Consider the following 21,081-nt stretch of genomic DNA (forward strand, 5'->3'; position numbering starts at 1 on the left):
GCGGAGATGGTCTGTTTTTGTGGTGTAATTGTTATATGGTTATGTATGTGTACATTCTGTCATTAAGAAACTGTCAAAAGGCAGATGATTTCAATGTGAAGAGTCCAGTGCTGAAGAAAAATCAAATGTAGCTTTCAGTACAATCTTTAGGAGGGTAGATAGTTTTCAGATAATAAGTTCACTAAATTATGGGACTAGCGTCAATTTAATTCACAGTCTGAGCTGGAAAAGGCATGTAATAATTGCAATATCACAATTGGATCAGGGGTTTTCAATATGCAAGAGGATTGGGAAAATCAGGCTGTTGTCAGATCACAAGAGGGCATTTGTTGAACGGCTTTTTAGAGCAGCTTGTGTTTGGGTCTACTCCGGGAAAGTCTATCTTAGATTGGGTGTTGTGTAATAGCCCTGATCTTATCCGGGAGCTTAAAGTAAAGGAACCCATTGGAGACAGTGATCTTAATATAATTGAATTCATACTGCAATTTGAGAGGGAGAAGCCTAAGTCACATGTATCAGTCTCGCAATGGAATAAAGGGAATTACAGAGGCATGAGAGAGGAAGTTGGCCGAGTGAATTGGAGGAGAATTCTGCGGGGCTGATGGCTGAACTTAGGTGGCTGAAGTATCTGGGAATAATTTACAAGGCGCAGGATGGACATGTCCCACAGAAAACGTTCTCATATGGCAGGGGCAGTAATCCGTGGCTGACAAGGGAAGTTAAGGACTTTATGATATTGACTCGACTTAGAAATGCCCACACTATGCTTAATTATGCCTTGTGTTCTATGTTGTGTACATTTTGTCATTCTGAAACCGTCGAAACACATACTATTTCAATGTGAAGCGTATAAGGCTGAAGAAAAATCAAATGCAGTCTTCAGTACAATCTTAGCGAGGGTAGATAGTTTTCAAATAAAAGCTGTTAAATTATGGGTATGACTAAATCAGTTCACAGTTTGAGCTGGAAAAGGCATGTAATTGTGTTAAACCTAATGAAATGGCATATAAGGTAGCAAAGGTAAGTGGGAAGTTGGATTATTGGGATGCTCTTAAAATCCAACAAAAGGCAACAAAAAAGCCATAAGAATGGTCAAGACGAAATATGAGGGCAAACTGGCCAATAATATAAATCAGGATACTAAAAGTTTAGTTTTCAGTTACATGAAGACTGAAAGGGAGATGAGAGTTGATACTGGACCACTGGAAAATGATGCTAGTGAAGTAGTAATGGCGGACAAAGAAATGGCAGATGAACTTAATGAACAATCGTCACTGTCTTTTCCAGTCAGCACCGCCCCCACTTGTCCCATTTAACCTGCATCACTGCGGGTGGACCTTAGGATCCGGAGGAGCTCAGGACCCGCCGCCCGCAGCTGCTGCTGAATCCCTGGTGTTTCTGTTAGGTTGACGAGTTAAAATTAATCGATCGATAATTCCCATGTCGTGTTTATTTTACTTCACAGAACCAGCTCGTTCCACACTCCCACCACTCTCTGAGTGAAGAAGATCCTCCAAATGTTCCCCTAAACCTTTCCCCTTTCACCCTAAAGCCATGTTCTCTCATATTTATCTTTACCTATCTCAGTGGAAAGAACCTAGTCGCATTTACTGTCTACACCCCTCATAATTTTATACACCTCGATCAAATTCCCCCTCATTCTTCTATGCTCCAAGGAATTAATTCCCAACCTGTTCAATCTTTCCCTGTAACTCAACTCCTGAAGACCTGGCAACATCCTAGTAAATTTTCTCTGCACTCTTACAATCTTACCGATATCCTTCTTATATTTAGGTGACCAGAACTGCAGATAATACTCCAATTTTGACCTCACCAATGTCTTATACAAACTCACCATAACATCTCAACTCCTATACTCAATACTTTGATTTATGAATGCCAGAATGCCAAAGGCCTTCTTTACAACCCTGTCTACCTGTGGCACCACTTTCAGGGTATTATGTACCTGACCTCCCAGATCCCTTTGTTCCTCCGCACTCCTCAGTGCCCTACCATCTACTGTGTATGTCCTACCTTGGTTTGTCCTTGCAAAATGCAAAACCTCACGCTTGTCTTCATTAAATTCCATCTGCCATTTTCTGGCCCATTTTTCCAGTTGGTCCAGATCCCTCTGCAAGCTGTGAAAGCCTTCCTCGCAGTCCACAATGCCTCCAATCTTGGTGCCATCAGCAAAGTTGTTGATCCAATTTACCACATTTATACCACTGATATCGACAACAAACAACAATGGTCTCAGCACAGATCTCTGAGGCACACCACTAGTCACGGGCCTCCAGTCTGAGAAGCAATTACCACTCTCTGTCTTCTACCACATAGCCAATTTCGAATCCAGTTTACAACCTCTCCATGGATACCTCGTGTCTGAACCTTCTGAACTAACCTCCCATGTGGGACCTTGTCAAAGGCCTTACTAAAGTTCATGTAGACAACATCCACAGCCTATCTTCGTAACCTCCTCGAAAAACTCTACAGGATTCATTAAACATGATCTACCACGCACAAAGCAATACTGACTATCCTTAATCAGCCCTTGGCTGTCCAAATACTTGTATATCCGACCTTTCGGAACACCTTCCAATAATTTACCTACTACTGATGTCAGACTCAACGACCTGGTTCACTTTTGCAGCATCTTTTTAAACAACGGAAAAAGATGAGGTACTCTCCAATCCTCCGGCACTGCACCCGTGGCTGAGGACATTTTAAATATTTCTGCCAGGGCCCCTGCAATTTATACACTCGTCTCTCTCAAGTTCGAGGAAATATCAAGTCAGGCCCGGGGGATTTATCTACCTTTATGCGCTGTAAGGCATCAGACACCCCCTCCTCTTTATTCTCTAAATGTTCCACGACACTACTGCTTGTTTCCCTTCCTTCCGTATACACTAAGCCAGTTTCCTGAGTAAATACTGATGCAAAAAAACTGTTTAAGTTCTCCCCGATCTCATGAGGCTCCACACATAGACGACCACTCTGATCTTCTAGGGGACCAATTTTGTCCATTTACTCTTTATATACTTGTAGAAACACTTCGGATTTACCTTAACATTATCTGCCAAAGGAACCTCATGTCTTCTTTTTGTCTTCCTGATTTCTTTCTTTACTATTTTCTTACATTTTCTATATTCTTCAAGTACTTCATTTGTTCTTTATTGCCTATACCTGCTATACACCTCCCTCTTTTTCTTAACCAGATCGCCAATATCCCTTGAAAACCAAGGTTCCCTATGCCTGTTAACTTTGCCTTTCATCCTGGCAGGAAAATGCAAACTCTGCTCTCTCCAAATTTCGCCTTTGAAGGTTTTGCACTTACTGAACACATCCTTGCCAGAAAAAAAAACTTATCGCAATCCACTCTTCCTAGATCCTTTTTCATTTCAACAAAATTGTCCCTTCTCCAATTTAGAACCTCAAGTCGAGGACCAGACCTATCCTTATCCATAATTAACTTCCAACTAATGATATTTCTTTACTCAAAGAGTGATAGCTGTATGGAATGAGCTTCCTGTAGAAGTAGTAGAGGCCAGTTCAGTTGTGTCATTTAAGGTAAAATTGGATAGGTATATGGACAGGAAAGGAATGGAGGGTTATGGGCTGAGTGCGGGTAGCTGGGACTAGGTGAGATTAAGGCATCGGCACGGACTAGGAGGGCCAAGATGGCCTGTTTCCGTGCTGTGATTGTTATATGGTTATATGGTTATATCATGGTCATTGGACCCAAAATGTTCGCCTAAACATACATCTGTCACCTGACCTGTCTGGTTTCCTAATAGGAGATCAAGTATTGCATCCTCTGTCGTAGGTACCTCTATATATTGATTTAGAAAACTTTCCTGAACACATTTGACAGACTCCAAGCCACCTAGCCCCTTTACAGTGTGGGAGTCCCAATCAATATGTGGAAAGTGAAAATCCCCTACTATTACAACTTTCTGTTTCTTACATCGGTCTGCTAACTTTCCACAGATTTGCTCCTCTAATTCTCTTTGACTATTGGGCGGTCTATAATACAACCCTATTAGTGTGGTCACACCTTTCCCGTTCCTCAGCTCCATCCAATTGGCCTCTGTAGACAAGCCGTCAGGGCTGTCCTGTATACGCATAGCTGTGCTATTTTCCCTGACGAGTAATACCACTCCTCCCCCTTTCATCCCTCCCCCTCTATCACGTCTGAAACAACGGAACCCCGGAACCTTAAGCTGCCAGTTCCGCCCCTCCTGCAACCAAGTCTCACTAATAGCAATAATGTCGTAATCCCACGTGCTAATCCACGCCCTAAACTCATTTACCTTACCTACAATACTCCGTGCATTGAAATAGATGCACCTGAGAATATTTCTATCTTGCATAAGCCTTTGATTTTGTCTATACATGCAGTCCTCGCATGATCTTTATCCACCTCCACCTCACTATCTGCTCTAACACTGGTTCCCCTCCCTCTGCAAACCTAGTTTAACCCCCCTCCCCCCCCCCCCCCCGGAGCAGTACTAGCAAATCTACCCGCAAGGATGTTAGTCCCCCTCCAGTTTAGGGGTAAACCGTCCCGTCGGAACAGGTCCCATCTTCCCGGGAACAAAGCCTAATTGTCCAGAAACATGAAGCCCTCCTTCTTGCACCATCTCCTTAGCCACGTATTTAGCTGCACTCTCCGCACATTTATATTTACAGGGACTTTACTCCGGACGCCGGTCCCAGGACCCGACCCGTTTACAGAGCCGGAGCAGATCCTCAACCACTGGTTTCTATCCCAAGTCCGGAAGAAAGGATAAAGTTTCCTCGTGAATTTATTCCCAGTAAAGGTGTGGAGATGGGACTTAGTTTCCGCGTTGTAAAATGAAACTGTCCTGGACTCGTAACTGAGATAAACTCCCACCCTCCCGGGGAAGGGACCGGCAGGGAGACGGGACTCGGGGGAGGGGGGGATCACGGAACACGTCATAATCCCGATATAACACGTCATCAACCCGCCTGATGACTCAGAATCCGGTCTCCGGACTCAGACTGAACAATCCCTTCCTCCCCACAGACTCTGCGGCGATTCCCAGCCACCAGCCCCGATTCCCCGTCACCTCCACCTCCCAGTAATGTCTCCCCGATGTGAATCCCTCCGATCCCAGCACACAAGCCTAGTTTGTGAATCTCTTCCCGGTGTCAGGGAGATCCCTCCAGATCCAGGTCAATCTCACTCTCTTCCGATCGTCAGACACCTCGAGCTCCGGATGCGCCGTTTCCACATCCAGGGTGACAGAGACTGGGAGGGAGAAGCAGAGAATTAGAGACTCCCCAGCGCGGCCCCGGGGACCGGGGAAAGGCCTCTGTGCTTCAGGCGCAGTCGGGTGGCCGACATGAACCTTTCCCGTGGTTTGACCCGACGAAAGCGGATGGACAACTAATGTCCGCTCGTGGGTTTTCCGCTGGACGGAGAGCAGAGATTTCCCGACCAAACAGATACAAAATGCTGGAGGAATCGGGCGGGTCAGGCAGCAGGAGTGGAGAGAGATGGACAGTCTACGTTTCAGGTCGGCATCTTCCCTCAAGAACAGAAATAAATAGGGGAGATAGACAGCAGAAACGAGTGCGGGAAAGGGGTGGATGAAGATGGGAAGGGGTGAGTGAATGGACTTAAACAGGAAGTTACAGAGCTCTTCGGCCCAATTATTTGTGCCGACCAACTTGCTTTAATGAGCTAGTCCCATTTGCCCATTATTCCTTTCCACCTTCTTATCCACGTCTCTGCCAAGATGTATTTTAAAACATTGCCACTGTACCCACCTCTACAGTTGATCAAGGGCCCGCTGTAAACTTAGATAATCCTCTTCGCTCTCCACTATACCATTAATTTTAGTGTCTCTCACAAACCTACTAACTTTGTCACTTACATTCTCATCCAAGTCATTAATATGAATGTTAAACACACACGGACCCAGTACCGACCTGTGCAGGTCACAGGCCTCCAGTCCTCTGTGTTTAAGAGACACTTGGACAGACACTTCAATAGGCAAGGCACAGAAAGAGACTGACCTAATGTCGGTCAATGGGATGAATGTAGATGGGGAAATAGGGCAGCACAGAGGTGAAGGGTCGAAGGGCACATTTCTATGCTTTACGGCGACGGCTCTGTGAACTGAATAGCTAAGAACCCCCAAACCCCCTCCCTCCATGGGTGCTGAGAATTCCAAACACAGTGACCCCTGACCCTTGACTTCTCAGACACGGGAAATATCCTCCCTGTATCCTGCCTGTTGACGCCTGAAAGCATTTTGTGTTTCCCTGAGATCTGCTCGCAATCTTCGAAACAGGGAACAGAGAACATAGAACAGTACAGCACAGGAACAGGCCCTGCGTTCAATGTTCACAGTCATTCGTAAATGTGAAGTGGGGAAGTGTGAAGGTTAGAGACAGTAAAGGAGACGTAATGGGAACCAGTTGGGGTGAGGTGAACGGCAGATTGAACCAGAACCAGATGGGGGAGGGTTGGAAAGCCTGTGGGTGAACTGTGTGTGTAGACGTAACGGGAAACTGGATGGGGACAAAGATGGAGATGAGGATCCCCTTGTCCCCTTTCCCACAATCCCATCACCCGCAGCCCGTCATGAAGAAAGGGGGTGAATTTGCACTGCCCGTTAAGCAGCACAGGTCCTGATCAAGGGTTTCAGTCGACTGTTTACTCTTTTTTAAGGAAACTTCACGGCCTGCTGTCCCCCCAACGATTTGCATGTGTTACTCCGCTTTAAATATACTCAATTATTTGGCCTCCACAGCTGCCCGTAGCAGATTCACTATCCTGTGGATAAAGGAATTCCTCCTCATCTCTGTACTGAATGGACATCCCTATAGTCGGCAAACACGAGGAAATCTGCAGATGCTGGAAATTCAAGCGACAAACACAAAACGCTGGTGGAACACAGCAGGCCGGGCAGCATCGACAGGGAGATGTACAGTCGACGTTTCGGGCCGAGACCCTTCGTCAGGACCAACTGAAAGAAAGTAGGAGGGGGAAATGTGAAATGATAGGTGAAGACCTGAGGGGGTGGGGTGAAGCTAAGAGCTGGAAAGGTGATTGGCACAAGGGATACAGAGCTGGAGAAGGGAAAGGATCATTGAACAGGAGGCCTAGGGAGAAAGAAAGGGGGAGGGAAACACCAGAGGGAAATGGAGAACAGGCAGAGTGATGGGCAGAAATAGAGTAAAAAGGGGGGGGGAAGGGAAAATAAATAAATTAGGAATGGGGTAAGAAGGGGAGGAGGGGCATTAACGGAATTTGAGGAAGTCAATGTTCATGCCATCAGGCTGGCGGCTACCCAGACGGTATATAAGGTGTTTTTCCTCCAACCTGAGTGTGGCTTCATCTTCACAGTAAAGGAGGCCATGGATAGACATATCAGAATGGGAATGGGATGTGGAATTAAAATGTGTGACCCTGCTTTCTCTGGCGGACCGAGCGTAGGTGTTCAGCAAAACGATCTCTCAGTCTGCGTTGGGTCTCACCAATAAATAAAAGGCCACACCCGGAGCACCGGACGGAGACTGGGAGACCGTTTTGCAGTATACCACACCAGCCGACTCACTGGTGAAGTGTCGCCTCATCTGGAAGGACTGTCTGGGGCCCTGAATGGTAGTGAGGGAGGAAGTATAAGGGCAGGTGTAGCACTTGGTCCGCTTACAAGGATAAGTGCCAGGAAGGAGATCGGTGGGAAAGAATTGGGGGGGGGGGAGACGAATGGACATGGGAATCGCATAGGGAGCGAACCCTGCAGCACTGCTTGCCCCTTCAGCTATCTTCATATCAATTGCATGCACGACTTCCCTACCCGATAATCCATCTGTCACTTATTTGCCCATTTCCTGATCTGTCTCTGTCCTTCCCCAGATTCCGAGCTTCTGCAGCATTACTTACCCCTTAACCTATTTTTATATCATCTGCAAGTTTGGCCACAAAGGCAACAATTCTCTCATCCAAATCATTCTTTGTCTACCTTGGCTTTGTGTTCCTCGAAGGATTCTAACAGATTTGTCAGACAAGATTTCCCTTTAAGGGAAGGCATGCTGTCTTTGCCCTATTTTATCATATGTCTCCATGTACCCAAAAGCTTGTCCCTAATACTGGACTCCAATATCCCTTAATCTCAGCTAGTCCCACCTACCCGCACTCAGCCCATAACCCTCCACTCCTTTCCTGTCCATATACCTATCCAATTTTACCTTAAATGACACAACTGAACTGGCCTCTACTACTTCTACAGGAAGCTCATTCCACACAGTTATCACTCTTTGAGTAAAGAAATACCCCCTCGTTTCCCTTAAACTGCTGCTCCCTAACTCTCAAATCATGTCCTCTAGTTTGAATCTCCCCTACTCTCAATGGAAACAGCCTGTTCACGTCAACTCTATCTATCCCTCTCAAAATTTTAAATACCTCGATCAAATCCCCCCTCAACCTTCTACGCTCCAATGAATAGAGACCTAACTTGTTCTACCTTTCTCTGTAACTTAATTGCTGAAACCCAGGTAACATCCCAGTAAATCGTCTCTGCACTCTCTCTAATTTATTGATATCTTTCCTATAATTCGGTGACCAGAACTGCACACAATATTCCAAATTTGGCCTTACCAATGCCTTGTACAACTTTAGCATTACATCCCAACTTCTGTACTCAATGCTTTGATTTATAAAGGCCAGCGTACCAAAAGCCCTCTTCACCACCCTATCTACATGAGACTCCACTTTCAGGGAACTATGCACAGTTATTCCTAGATCTCTCTGTTCCTCTGCATTCCTCAATGCCCTACCATTTACTCTGTATGTTCTATTTGGATTATTCCTGCCAAAATGTAGAACCTCACACTTCTCAGCATTAAACTCCATCTGCCAACATTCAGCCCATTCTTCTAACCGGCATAAATCTCCCTGCAAGCTTTGAAAATCCACCTCATTATCCACAACACCTCCTACCTTAGTATCATCGGCAAATGTTTCCCATAATAATTGCACCCAATTCATTTTTCAAGGGCCCAACATTGTACTTAACTATCTTCTTTCTGTTCACATACCTAAAAAAGCTTTTGCTAACTTCCTTTATATTTCTGGCTAGCTTGCGTTCATACCTCATTTTTTTCTCCCCGTATTGTCCTTAGATAGATTCCTTTTCCTAGACATCACCATTGCCTTACACTTCGTAAGCTCAAAGGTGACATTCCAGTCATCTGCCCAGGTTTTCATCCTGTCAAGATCCCTATTCAGGTCTGCTGTCACTGTATTACTCTCTCCTGCTCTAATTGGTGCAAATGCTGTGGAATCATCAGCGCACAGGTATAGCTCGTTATTGCATGCATCAACCAAGTCGTCAATAAAGATGGAAAGCAGAAGTGGCCCAAGTATTGAACCCTGTGGTACAGATGCATTGATGGTCGAAGAATCGGAAACCTGACCGGAGATAACAAATTTGATGGTCCGTCCATGAAAGCAGCTCTGCAGCCACCTAAGCAGCTCTCCAGAAGTTCCTTTGGATCTCAGCTTAACACAGAGTCCATTGTGCCAGACCTTGTCAAATGCTCCTTTGATATCCTTTGATGTCTTGACCCATGGAGGCTCTCAAATACGAAAGTATTAGTTTTAACTCGCTGAGTGATCTCTCACTGCTGGCGATGGAAACTGCAATGGTTAGCATTAGCTGAATAGCAATGCGAAGACTGGGGAAGATGCGCTCATCTGCATTCTGAACAATAAATTCAAGAAGCTTTTCAGGTCTTGATATTTTCATGTTGACCCGTCTTGATAGCAACATTCAGCAATCCAAAATTTCATATATATATATATATATATAGCTTCTGTCCATTAACATCAGAGCTGTACAATTCGCCCAAATTTTCGCACTTCTTTTTTAGGTCGTTACTGTCGGCGCCGTTACACAGTCCCTCGACATCGAGAAGCAACCCAAACTTGGTCTCAGTGTCGTGCAAACGAGCGAACCTTTCATCTACTTCTCTGTGAAGACGGTCGAGTGTTCCCTTCATGACTCTTTCCATTTCCTCCTTAGCTGTTAGTTCTCATCAGCCATTCGTTTCTTTCGGCTCTGACGTCTTTCACCTTCAATATTCCATTTTTGACAGAGTCCGACTCCTTCTTCGAGTGACTCACTGACCAACACTTCTCTTTCATCATAAATATGATCACGGAGGGCTTTTTTAAATCCAGGGCAGTATCGTGGAAGTTCATGCTAGGATCCTCCAGCCTCATTTTAATACGGTCAATGCGAATGAGTACTTTGTTCCAAAACCCTAGCAAAATCAGAAAATCGTAACTCAACATGCGGTTGTACAGCTGCCTTGCGTCACTTCTTGTTTCACTGGTCACGTTTTCATTGTCTATCGTGTCCTGGAAAACTTGAAGTTTCTCCTCAGTGTACCTGTTGACAGGCTTCACTGCTTCTGTCCTTGCACTCCGCCTGGTTTCGGATTCCAAATTAACAACCACAGACAAGGCGTTTTTGAGTTTTTCCCAGGCCTGTGTTGAACGAGAGAATAACACGTAGAGAGTTTCGATGGTTCCAAACAACGTGACCATGATTGTATCCTGCTTGGCTGCATGTACACCCACGAAGTTGAGTGAGTGATTGTCGCAATTTACAAACACTGCCAGGTTGTTTCTCTCACTTGTTCTTTGATGAACACCACTTCTATGTCCAGCCATCACAGCAGCGTTGCCACAGCACTGTGACCAACAATCCTATTGCTCCATTTCGACCTTCTCTGGCTGTTTCAAGGTGTCTTCAACCATCCATTTGGCTTATCTGGATAAATCCAAGGAAGGACTCTCTAACAAGGACTGTTTTCCTCTCAAAGTCAACTTGCAGATACCTCACTACATCTGACATCTGCTCACGGTGTGCCTGATCAGGAGGTCGAGTCGAACATGCGACCATAGTACTTGGCTTTACGAATGCTTCTCAGTAAACTCTGGCGAACAGTGGATGTCATCATGAGGATGAATTCGTTCTGGACATCCGGTGAAAGATATGACGTGGATCCAGGATGACTTTCCACATGAGTGAGGTGTTCTTTTATGACAGGATCAAAGATGGCCAGTAGTTTCAGTAAGCTAAGAAACTTTCCCACATTGGAGTCATCGTGTAGCTGACGTGGCTCCCTGTGTCCTCGCAAAGCCAGGTTCTGTGTCGCAAGGAATCTTATGCAGTGAAGGATTCTCGTCAAGCTATCACGCCACTTCTGCTTTTCCTTCTCAATCTGTGACTGAAATACCGCGTCAATAACTCCTTCGTTTCCAGCTAAATTTCTTTCCAGTTCTTTCCACTGTGTGAAGCATTCCCGATGATTCTTGGCATTTCCACGAACACTAATCCTTTCAGGTGCTTTCCACTGGTTGGATCCACTTTTCTGCTCCAATGAGGATTGATGGTCTGACCGGGAATAGAGAAGACAACAGATACAAAATGCAGAAATTTTAGAAGGGGAAAAGACCAGCCATGAGTGAGTCACTTCCTCACCGTAACCATTTCCCAATTTCCTCTTGAACCAAATTTTGTTTATTGAGCGGTTATTTGTTGGTAGGCAAGACCCCTCACTGTTCTGGAATTATTTCGAACCCAGCTTTATTATTTCTGTTCTCAACTCGTTAGGCAGAATTGCTTGCTTTTCTGGTATCCTTGTCTAACTTCAGAAGTCCAACGCCATGCTGTTCAGTCATTGATCTGGTATGATAGTTCGAGGCTCTTTAACACCATCCACTTCACTCGGTTCAGTGTCGTCAGGTTCAATCTCGTCAGTTAAAATCACGTCAATAAACTCAACATCACCACCACCACCATCGTCATCCTCTCCTGTCATGTCCATATTGTCTGTGGCAGCCTCACTCTTAATCTCGTCATACTCGGATTTATTTGACTTGACTTCCTCCTCGGTTTGTGACACATTTGTATTTGATCCACCTTCGGTTTCTAACAACCTTGTAGCAGGTGCAGGCGGCTCCATGGAACGTGTCAAACCCCTTGTTCCTGGCATTTCACAGAAGGGCATGAAGAACCTAGCGTCTTCCTGGCTTCCTCCAGCTCCAATTTTCGTCTTTTCCGTCCTTCATCCCCACTTTCCTTCTTCGTGAAGAAACTTTTCACGGTCTTCTTACACAATGCTCTGATCTAAGGCCAGCCTAGACCACACTGGAATATTGTGTGCAGTTTGGTCTCCTTATTATAGAAAAGGTATATTGACATTGGAGAGGATTCAGGGATGATTCACAAAAAATGACTACAGGATTGAAAGGGTTGCCTTATGAGGAATGTCTGGCAGCTCTTGGGCTGTACTCCTTGGAGCTCAGCAGAATGACGGGGGATCTCAAAGAAATATCCCGAATGCTAAAGAGCCTGAACAAAACATATGGCTGGGACTGAACCTAACCGGACAGTAATGGCAGCATGATTGACCGAAGATTTTGTTTCAGTGCTATGTTGTCTGCGTCTGACTCTAAGGGCAGGATGATAATGTGGTGAACTGGATCAATAAATTTGCAGTTGAGACGTCGTGAGCAGCGAGGAAGACTTCCTTGGCTTACAGTGGGAGCTGGGGGCAGCCTTCAGTACGCCCAATGTTTCTGTGGCAGCAAGTCCCAGAGAATTACTACTGTCCAGCTAAAGAAGTTCATGCTCATCTTCACTGAAAAATGATCGCACCTCTATTCTGAAGTTGTGTCCTCTGATCCTAGAATTCCCCACCACAGGAAACATCCTTTCCACATCCACTCTATCTCGACCTTTTAACAGTCGATATGTTTCAATAATGTCACCGCACATTCTTCTGAATTCCAGTGAGGACAGGCTCTTCATATCTTCTTCATCAAAACGCTCTTCCTTTGACATCCCTTTCAATCTGGAAATAATTTTCGTTAAACTCCTATGAACCCTCTCTGATGTCGGCACATCTTTTCTCAGATAACGGCCACAAAGCAGAGAAACATAGAAAAACTACAGCAGAATACAGTCCCTTCAGCTGTATGATTACGTGGTTTTTGTCAGTTAGTCTTGGTCTGTCTTGTGTTTCTGTGATATCATACTGGAGGAACATTGTATCATTTCTTAATTCATGTATTACTAAATGACAATAAACGAGGACTGAGTGTCCTCATAATCTAATCTAATCTACTCCGGTTTATAAGATTACAAGAGACAGTGATAGAGCAAACAGCCGGTATTTTTCACGCCCCAGCATGCAAGTATCTAACAGCAGAGAGCATGTATTTACGGTGAGACGGGGCAATTCTGGAGGAGAACTGAGCAACAATTATTTTTTAAACAATGGGTGTCTGGAATATATTGCCGGGGTGGTGCTGGCGCAGATACCATGGAGATGTTTAAGAGGCTGTTAGGCAGACACAATTTACCTGTCGGGCAGATGGTTTAAACAGGCAGAGTGTCCGGACAAGAGACAAAGCTCAGATAGGTTCTGCTCATTATTCTGCTCTGCACTGAAGTGAGGTGAGTCTGTGACGTATTAGTGCTAGATGTCTGGCACTCCGCAAGGTTTTCTCTCCTCTGCGCTGAACTGTGGCCGGGGCTGCGGCCTGCTGCCCGCTCCGTGTCTGAGGACTCCAGAAGTTTGCTTGGCTCTGACTGAACTGGCCTCTGCTCTGGGATGAACTGAAACACAGGCTGCGGCCAAACTACCTGAACTCTCTCCGTAATTATCTCTCGAGTCCCGGCAACATCTTTGTAAATCTCCCTCTGCGGTGGGAGAACAGCAGGTTCGGGTTACATATGTGGGGAGAGGCATAGGGAAGGGAGGGGAGACGGGGATGGGCATAGTGGAGGGAGTGGGAGAAGGAGCGAGGGTCAGGTGTAAGGGAGGGTGGGGTTGACGATGATGGCGAGGGTGTAGGGGAGGGAGGGGTAATGGAGATGGTGACGCTTGTTGGAGAGGGAGTGAATGATAGAGACGGGGGTGGGGGAAGGGGGGAGTCCGAAGAACTTCTACTGGGACTGTAAAAAATTTCAATGCGAGGTATTTGAGGATGTCGTTGAAACATTTCTTGGCCACTGCAGAGCACCAGACAGCGTGCAGTTGGTTGACAACATGCATCAAAGCAGGAAGTGCAACATGTCACAAAAGAATCATTTTCTGCATTCCCATTTAGTCTTCTTCTCAGCAAATCTTGTCACTGTCAGTGATGAGCACGGTGAAAGGTTTCACCAGGACATTAGGACATTGCAGTCGTGGAGAAATGGTATTAAGGCATCTGGAATCCATCAATGCTGGTTGAGAATGGTTGGACACTAGTGAGGAGCCTCAGACACCGAGGCTTCGTATGAAATTCATCAACAAAATATACTTTGCTCAGTTTATCTATTGAGAAGCGTAAGCACCGTAATGCAATTAAACTCATTCTATTCAAAACAAGTTAATTTACAGTTTCCCCAAGTTCCTTCGCGATTCGTACTTTGAAGTATATTTTTGTTCAGTGTCAATTCTTCTATCAAAATCAAAATGAAGCAAAAAAAAAAACATTTCTATCGAAGCAACACCTTCGAAAAACTTCGTGTCCAGTCTAATAAATGTACTTTGAGCTTTGAACTGCTGGACTCCGCTCCAATAATTTTCCACCACGGAAATATGACTCGCTGGTCTGGATTGGGAAAATCAGGTTGGCGCCGGGAATTTGTTGAATGCTTACTGGATGGCTTTTGAGAGCAGCTTGTGCTTGAGTCTACTCGGGGTAAGTCTATCTCAGTAGCCTACCGTTAACTGTGGCTGGGGAGTCTAAGACCTACCATAGTTGGTTCTAACAAAGTCCCACACCCCACCTTCCATGAAACCTCCAAACCTCCATTCTCCACAGACAGGACGAACCCTCTTCCCCCCTCTGATCCCAGCTCTCACCATCCCCTCCGATCTTCCCTTTCTGAGGCAGAACACCCTGTCATCAGTAAGGGCCTCACCTTAGTCTATTTCTGCTCACATCTCAGTGAGTTCCCATGCCCACCACGACGCTGAGCTTTTCTTCCGCCGTCGCCGTCAGCTTCTTTGGCGAGGACCCCCCACCCAGCACCGATGACCCCATTCTTCTGTCTTCAACCCTGCTCCTCTTCCTGGACACTCCCACTGGTCTTCAGCCTGCTCTGGACATTTCCATTGCTAACTGCCGACGAGACATCTCCAATTTCAACCTCACTCCTGTGAATCTCACTGCTCCCCGCTTTTCTCTCACGAATCCTAACCTCACCAGCAAACCTACAGATAAGCGTGGTACTGTAGTAATCTGGCGGACTGATCTTTACCCTGATGAGGCCAGGCGACAAATCTCAGACGTCTCCTTTTACTTACCTCTCGAACAGGGCCCCACTGAGAAACACCAGATCACTGTCCCCAAAACCATCACCGACCTTCTCCATTCTGAGGATCTCCCATCCACCGCCACAAGCCTCATAGTTCGCTTACCCCGCAACTCCCGTTTTTACCTCTTACCCAAGATCCACAACATGCCTGTCCAGGCAGGCCCATCATTCTCTGCTTGTTCCTGCCGCACTGATCTCATATCGGCAAACCTCGACTCAGTTTTTCCAACCATCCCCCTCCCTCACACCCCACCTCAAGTTCAGTCCCTACGTCCGTGGCACTTCACAAGCCCTTTTCAATGTTTTCAAGTTTTTGATCTTTTCAACGTTTTCAAGTTTTCTGGCCCTGATCGTCGTATTTTCACTCTGGACCTGCGGTCCCTATACAGCTCCATCCCCCATTAGGAAGGCCTGAAAGCTCTTTCTGAATACCAGACCCAATCCAGACCCAATACCAGACTCCAACACCATTCTCCTCCACCTTAACGAACTCGTCCTCACTCTTAGTAATTTCTCCTTTGGCTCCTACCACTTCCTCCAAACTAAAGACGATAATTTTTAGCCACATGCATTCGCGTGGGTCCCAGCCATGCCTGCCTGTTTGTCGACTATGTGCAACGGTCGATGTTTCAAGCCTACACTGGTGACCGTCCCGCAATTTTACTGTGCTACATCGACGACTGCATTGGTGCTGCTTCGTGCACCCATGCTGAACTCGTCGACTTCATCCAATCTGCCTACATTTCCATCCTGCCCTCAAATTTACCTGGTTCATTTTCAACAGCCCCGTCCCATTTCTCCATTTTTTCTGTCTTTGTCTCTGGCGATAGCCATTCTGTTATAAACCCGCAGACTGTCACAGCTAACTGGACTCTAACTCTTCCCACTCTGTTCCTTGTAAAAATTATGTCACTTTCTCTCAATTCCTCCGTCTCTGCCGCATCTGCTCGCAGGATGAGGCTTTTCATTCCTGAACGAACATGTCCTCCTTCTTCAGAGAAAAGGGCTTCCACTCATCCGCCATGAACGCTGCCCTCAATCGCATCTCTTCAATTTCACACACGTCTGCCTTCACTCCATCTTCCTTCCACCCCTCTAGGGATAGTGTTAGTAACCTACAAACTCACCAGCTTCCACATCTAGCACATAATACTCTGAAACTTCCACCATCACCAACGAGATCCCACCACCATGCGCTCCGTTCCCACCCCACCCCTAGCACTTTCTGCTTTCTGCAGCGATCGCTCCCTATGCCGACTCCCTTGTCCATTAATCCCTCCAACTGGTATCCCTCCTGACAGAACAAGTGCTACACCTGCCCCTACATCTCCTCCCTCACTGCAGTTCAGAACCCCGAACAGATGAGTCTCACCTATGAGTCCTACTTTATCCAGAGCTCCCAATGTGGCTTCCTGTCTATCGCTGAGACCCTATGTCGAATGGCCTCCCATTTTAAAACAACTTCCCATTCCCATTCTGACAGGTCAGTCGATGGCCTCCACTACTGTCGTGATACGGCCACACTCAGACTGAAGGGGCAAACCCTTATATTCCGATTGGATAGCTTCCAACCTGATGGCGCGAACATCGATTCTCGAAGTTCCGGTAATTCACCACCCCCGCCCCTTCACCATTACTCGCCTTATCTCCTTACCTGCCCATCTCCTCCCTCTGAATTTCCTCTTCCGTTTATTTCTTCCAGGGCCTTCTGTCGTCTCCTATTGGACTCCCTCTCCAGCCTTGTATCACTGGACAAATCCACTTCACAGCTCTCTATTTCAGCCCTCTCCCTCCCGGTTTCACCTCTCACCTTCTTCCTCCCCTCCCCCGCCTTCTCATGCTGACTCCTCAAGTTTTTTTATTGTCTCCAGTCCCGATGAAGGGTCTCAGGTGGAAATGTCGACGGAGGATAGGCGGTGACCTGATGGATGTGTATAAGCTGTTACGGATCAACAACAATGAATATATGGTTTGAGACAGTTTTTTAATAACAAATAAAACATTTATTAAACACTGTAAAAAACCCAAAAGTAAACAAACGATTAACTTAACCAGAAGTCAGCTGCGATTCGGCAGCTTGAACAGTTCTTGAAGCAAGAAAGAGGAAAGTTGTTAAAGCGATAATGCAAAAATAGTTCCTCGCAGTAATGCGGAAGTCCGAATGCTTCAACTGTCCGTTAAAGGAAAGTCTTCTTGAAATGATTTAAAACCTCTTTCGTCGAGTTACTGCTGATCCCAGCCGAAGTATGTTATTCCCCGGAGGATTTACGATGGAAGGAAATAAAACGGCTTAAAGGCACTGACCTTCCTTTGACGAAACTTTGTATCCAACCTTCTGCTCTTCTGGCAGAGCAGGAGTTATCATGGATACTCGTTACTAATTCCTCGTGTGAAGATTAAACAAAGGTCGAATCTGTTTCACCGTCGACATTAACTTTCCCAATCCTTCGGGATTTCCGAACTCCTTTAAAATCTTCACTCTCCACTGACTAAACTGTCAATATCATAGCGAAACTGCCGGCAATAACCTTTGAGACTTAAAACAGAAAATAAAACTCCACTTCAAAACTAAACTGCGTCATGATATCGGAATGCACAGCAACATGGAGTCAGTGGCGAATTCAGCCACGAACTGCCCACGTCACAGGGTGAGGTTCTTCTTTTATACCCTGTAAACAAAAACTATCACATGATCTCTCCCTGGCGGGAATATTACGTCACTCCCCCATCACAAGACCATTACCTCATGTGCAGCATAGCCTCAATTACATCACGATCACGTGACAAGTACAAGCTTCCCACGGGTACGTACCAAAGCTAATAATAAGAAGCATCGATTGTGTGGACAGACAGAGGTTTTAGCCCAGGAATGAAATAGCTAACACGGGGGGGGGGGGGAGGGAGCAAACTTTTAGGGTGCTTAGAGGTATGTTTTTCACACAAGGAGTGATAAGTGCGTGAAACGCACTGCCCGCGACTGTGGTAGAGGCGGATAAAATAGGGTATTCTAAGAGACTCTTCGTTAGGCACATGGAGCTAAATAAATCAGGAGGCTATGTGGCTGGGTAAATCTAGGTAGTTTCTGGAGCACGTTACATGGTAGGCACAGCATTGTGGGCCAAGGGGCATGTAATTTCTATGTTTTTATGTTTTTTTCCAGAGATACGGCCTGTCCTGCTGAGTTCCTGCATCATTTCTCTTGCATTTCCAGCAGCTGCAGATTTTCTCTTTTTGTGAATGATCTTTATGCCAGCAGGTTGGAGGCGACCCTGTACGGATCATGAGGTGTTGCTCCTGCAACCTGAATTTCACCTCATCATGACAGTAGAGGAGGACGCGGACAGACATGCCAGGATGGGAAACCGAACAGAAGTGGGCAGCAGGTGAGATATCTCATCTTTTGCAGGGGTCAGAGCAAAGGTGCGCGACAAAACAGCCGCAACCTGTGTTGGCACTGGTAACACTCTGAGAAGTTTCTGGGAAGAGGACTGTCTGCGGCCCTGAATGGTGGTGGGGGAGGAGCTGTAGGACTTATTCCGCTTGCAAGGATTACATCCAGGAGGGAGGTCAGTGAGGAGGAAAGAGTGGACCAGGGAATGAAGGAGAGAATGAGCCCCGTAGAAGGTGGAGAAGAGGTGTGGGGAAAGATCTGCCGAGTGATAGGATCCAGTTGTTAATCGCATCCAACTACTGCTGAGTCATGTGGATCGGGGCGGAACCCTATCCCTGTTATGAAAGCGGATGTGTGTGAAATGGAAGAGATTTGGGAGACTGCACTATTGAAAGCGTTGAAAGAGAACACTCTTACTTTAGAAAACAAAGAGGAAATCTTAGATGTTCTGGAATAGAAAGCCTCATCCTGAGAGTAGAATAGCCATGCTGACTATTCCTGATCAAGTAATCTCCTCCCTCGCTTCCCACGTTAGTCTGGGGTACATCCTGTCCTGTCCTGCTGACTTATCAAAATTGATGCTTTCCAAAAGCTCCAACACAACCTCTTCCTTTATATCTACATGCTAAAGAATTACAGTCTACTGAAAGTCATCCCTACAATCGCCAGCATCCTTTTCCATAGTGAATACTGAAGCAAAGTATTCATTCTGCTATCTCCTCCGGTTCCATACACATGTTTTTATTTTCAGAGTTGATTCGTCCTATTATCTGAAGTCTTACCCTCTTGCTGTTCAAATACTTGTAGAATGCCTTGGAGTTTTCCTTAATCCTATCCGCCAAGGACTTCTCGTGGCCCCTTCTGGCTCTACTTATTTGCTAGAGTTCAGGCAGGCAAGGCAGGATCCTGGAGTTCAGGCAGGATCCGGGAGTTCGGTCAAGGCAGGATCCGGGAGTTCGGTCAAGGCAGGATCCTGGAGTTCAGGCAGGATCCGGGAGTTCGGTCAAGGCAAGATCCTGGAGATCAGGCAAGGTCTGTGGGTTCACTGGGCGGGCCGCATAACTCCCGGGCAGGGCCCTGACCTCCCAGGCAGGAACACGGGGGCCTGAGCAGGTCGCGGGGCACCTGGGTAGGTTGCAGTGAGCAACCCGTCGGCAACGAGGAAAGGGGCAGAGTCCCCCCCGCTGGGCAACGGCAGTCCGGCCAGGTTTGCCCGATGGAGGCAAGGGATAGGAAGGGAACTCGTGTTTCAGGAGGGGAACTCTAAGCTAGGGCAACCGGAGGAACAGGATAAGCAGGACGACCACCCAACTCCCAGAGACCCCTATATACACCGCCAGCCGATGGTCATCAGGTGCGCCTCCTTAAGTCCAAACAAGCCACGATCATCTACAGGTGTGACTACTTGGGCTCAAGGGTGAAAGGAGGGACGGCGACAAGACCCGGAGTCCGGAGTCCGGTCCGAGGAATGCAGGCTCCGGACCGGATCATAACAAACCCAGGTGTAGAAAGCAGTGACATAACTGCCCAGGGCGGTAGAGATCACACCGGTTCCCCTGGCACTGCATATGTCAACCGCTCCGGGGTGGGGGGGGGGTTTCTGCCTACTTCTCTGAGACCTCCGTACCCCCTCTGCCGAGCATTCCGCCTCAGACACCACGGGGGACAGCCCAGATCGACCTGTGGGACCATCCCCCTCGCCCTCACTGGGATCCCACTTCACAGATCCCTCGGACTCGCGTTCCGGTTCCACCCTCTCTCCCCCCAATACTGCTGCACCTCAGCTTTCCCATCAACACTCTCCCTCCTCTCGCCTAACTCAGTCGGGGAAGGGCCAGCAGCCTCTTCTTCCGGTGCTGGAGAATTCGCGTACGGAAAGCGGGGCCACACATCTGAATCGTCGTCTTCCGAATCGGTATCCCGTTCCGGGGTAAGGACCGGTCCCGTCTTATCCGCAGCGGGCTCTTCCCTCGCCTCGCGCCCTCGCAGAGTCCTCGTACTAGGCGTAACCTCCCACTCTGGCTCTTTATCCACCCGCACTGCTTGACCCAGGGGCAGCAGGTGGTTCCGATGGAGTATATGACAGGCCCCTTCCCATCCTCGGGTTTTACCCGGTAAACAGGTAAATTCGGCATCTGGTTCTCTACCACATGGGGGTGGCCGCCCATTGATCTGTCAACCTGTGCTTACCAGGTAGTCCTAAATTCCGTATAAGGACCCGGTCGCCCGGCAATAATTGAGCGAACTTCACTTTCTGATCATATCTCCTCTTATTCCTATGATTCAGCTTGGTGGCCGCCTCCTCGGCCAACTCGTTCGCCCGTTTCAACT

This window comes from Hypanus sabinus, assembly GCF_030144855.1.
Source record: "Hypanus sabinus isolate sHypSab1 chromosome X2 unlocalized genomic scaffold, sHypSab1.hap1 SUPER_X2_unloc_4, whole genome shotgun sequence".
NCBI lineage: Eukaryota > Metazoa > Chordata > Chondrichthyes > Myliobatiformes > Dasyatidae > Hypanus > Hypanus sabinus.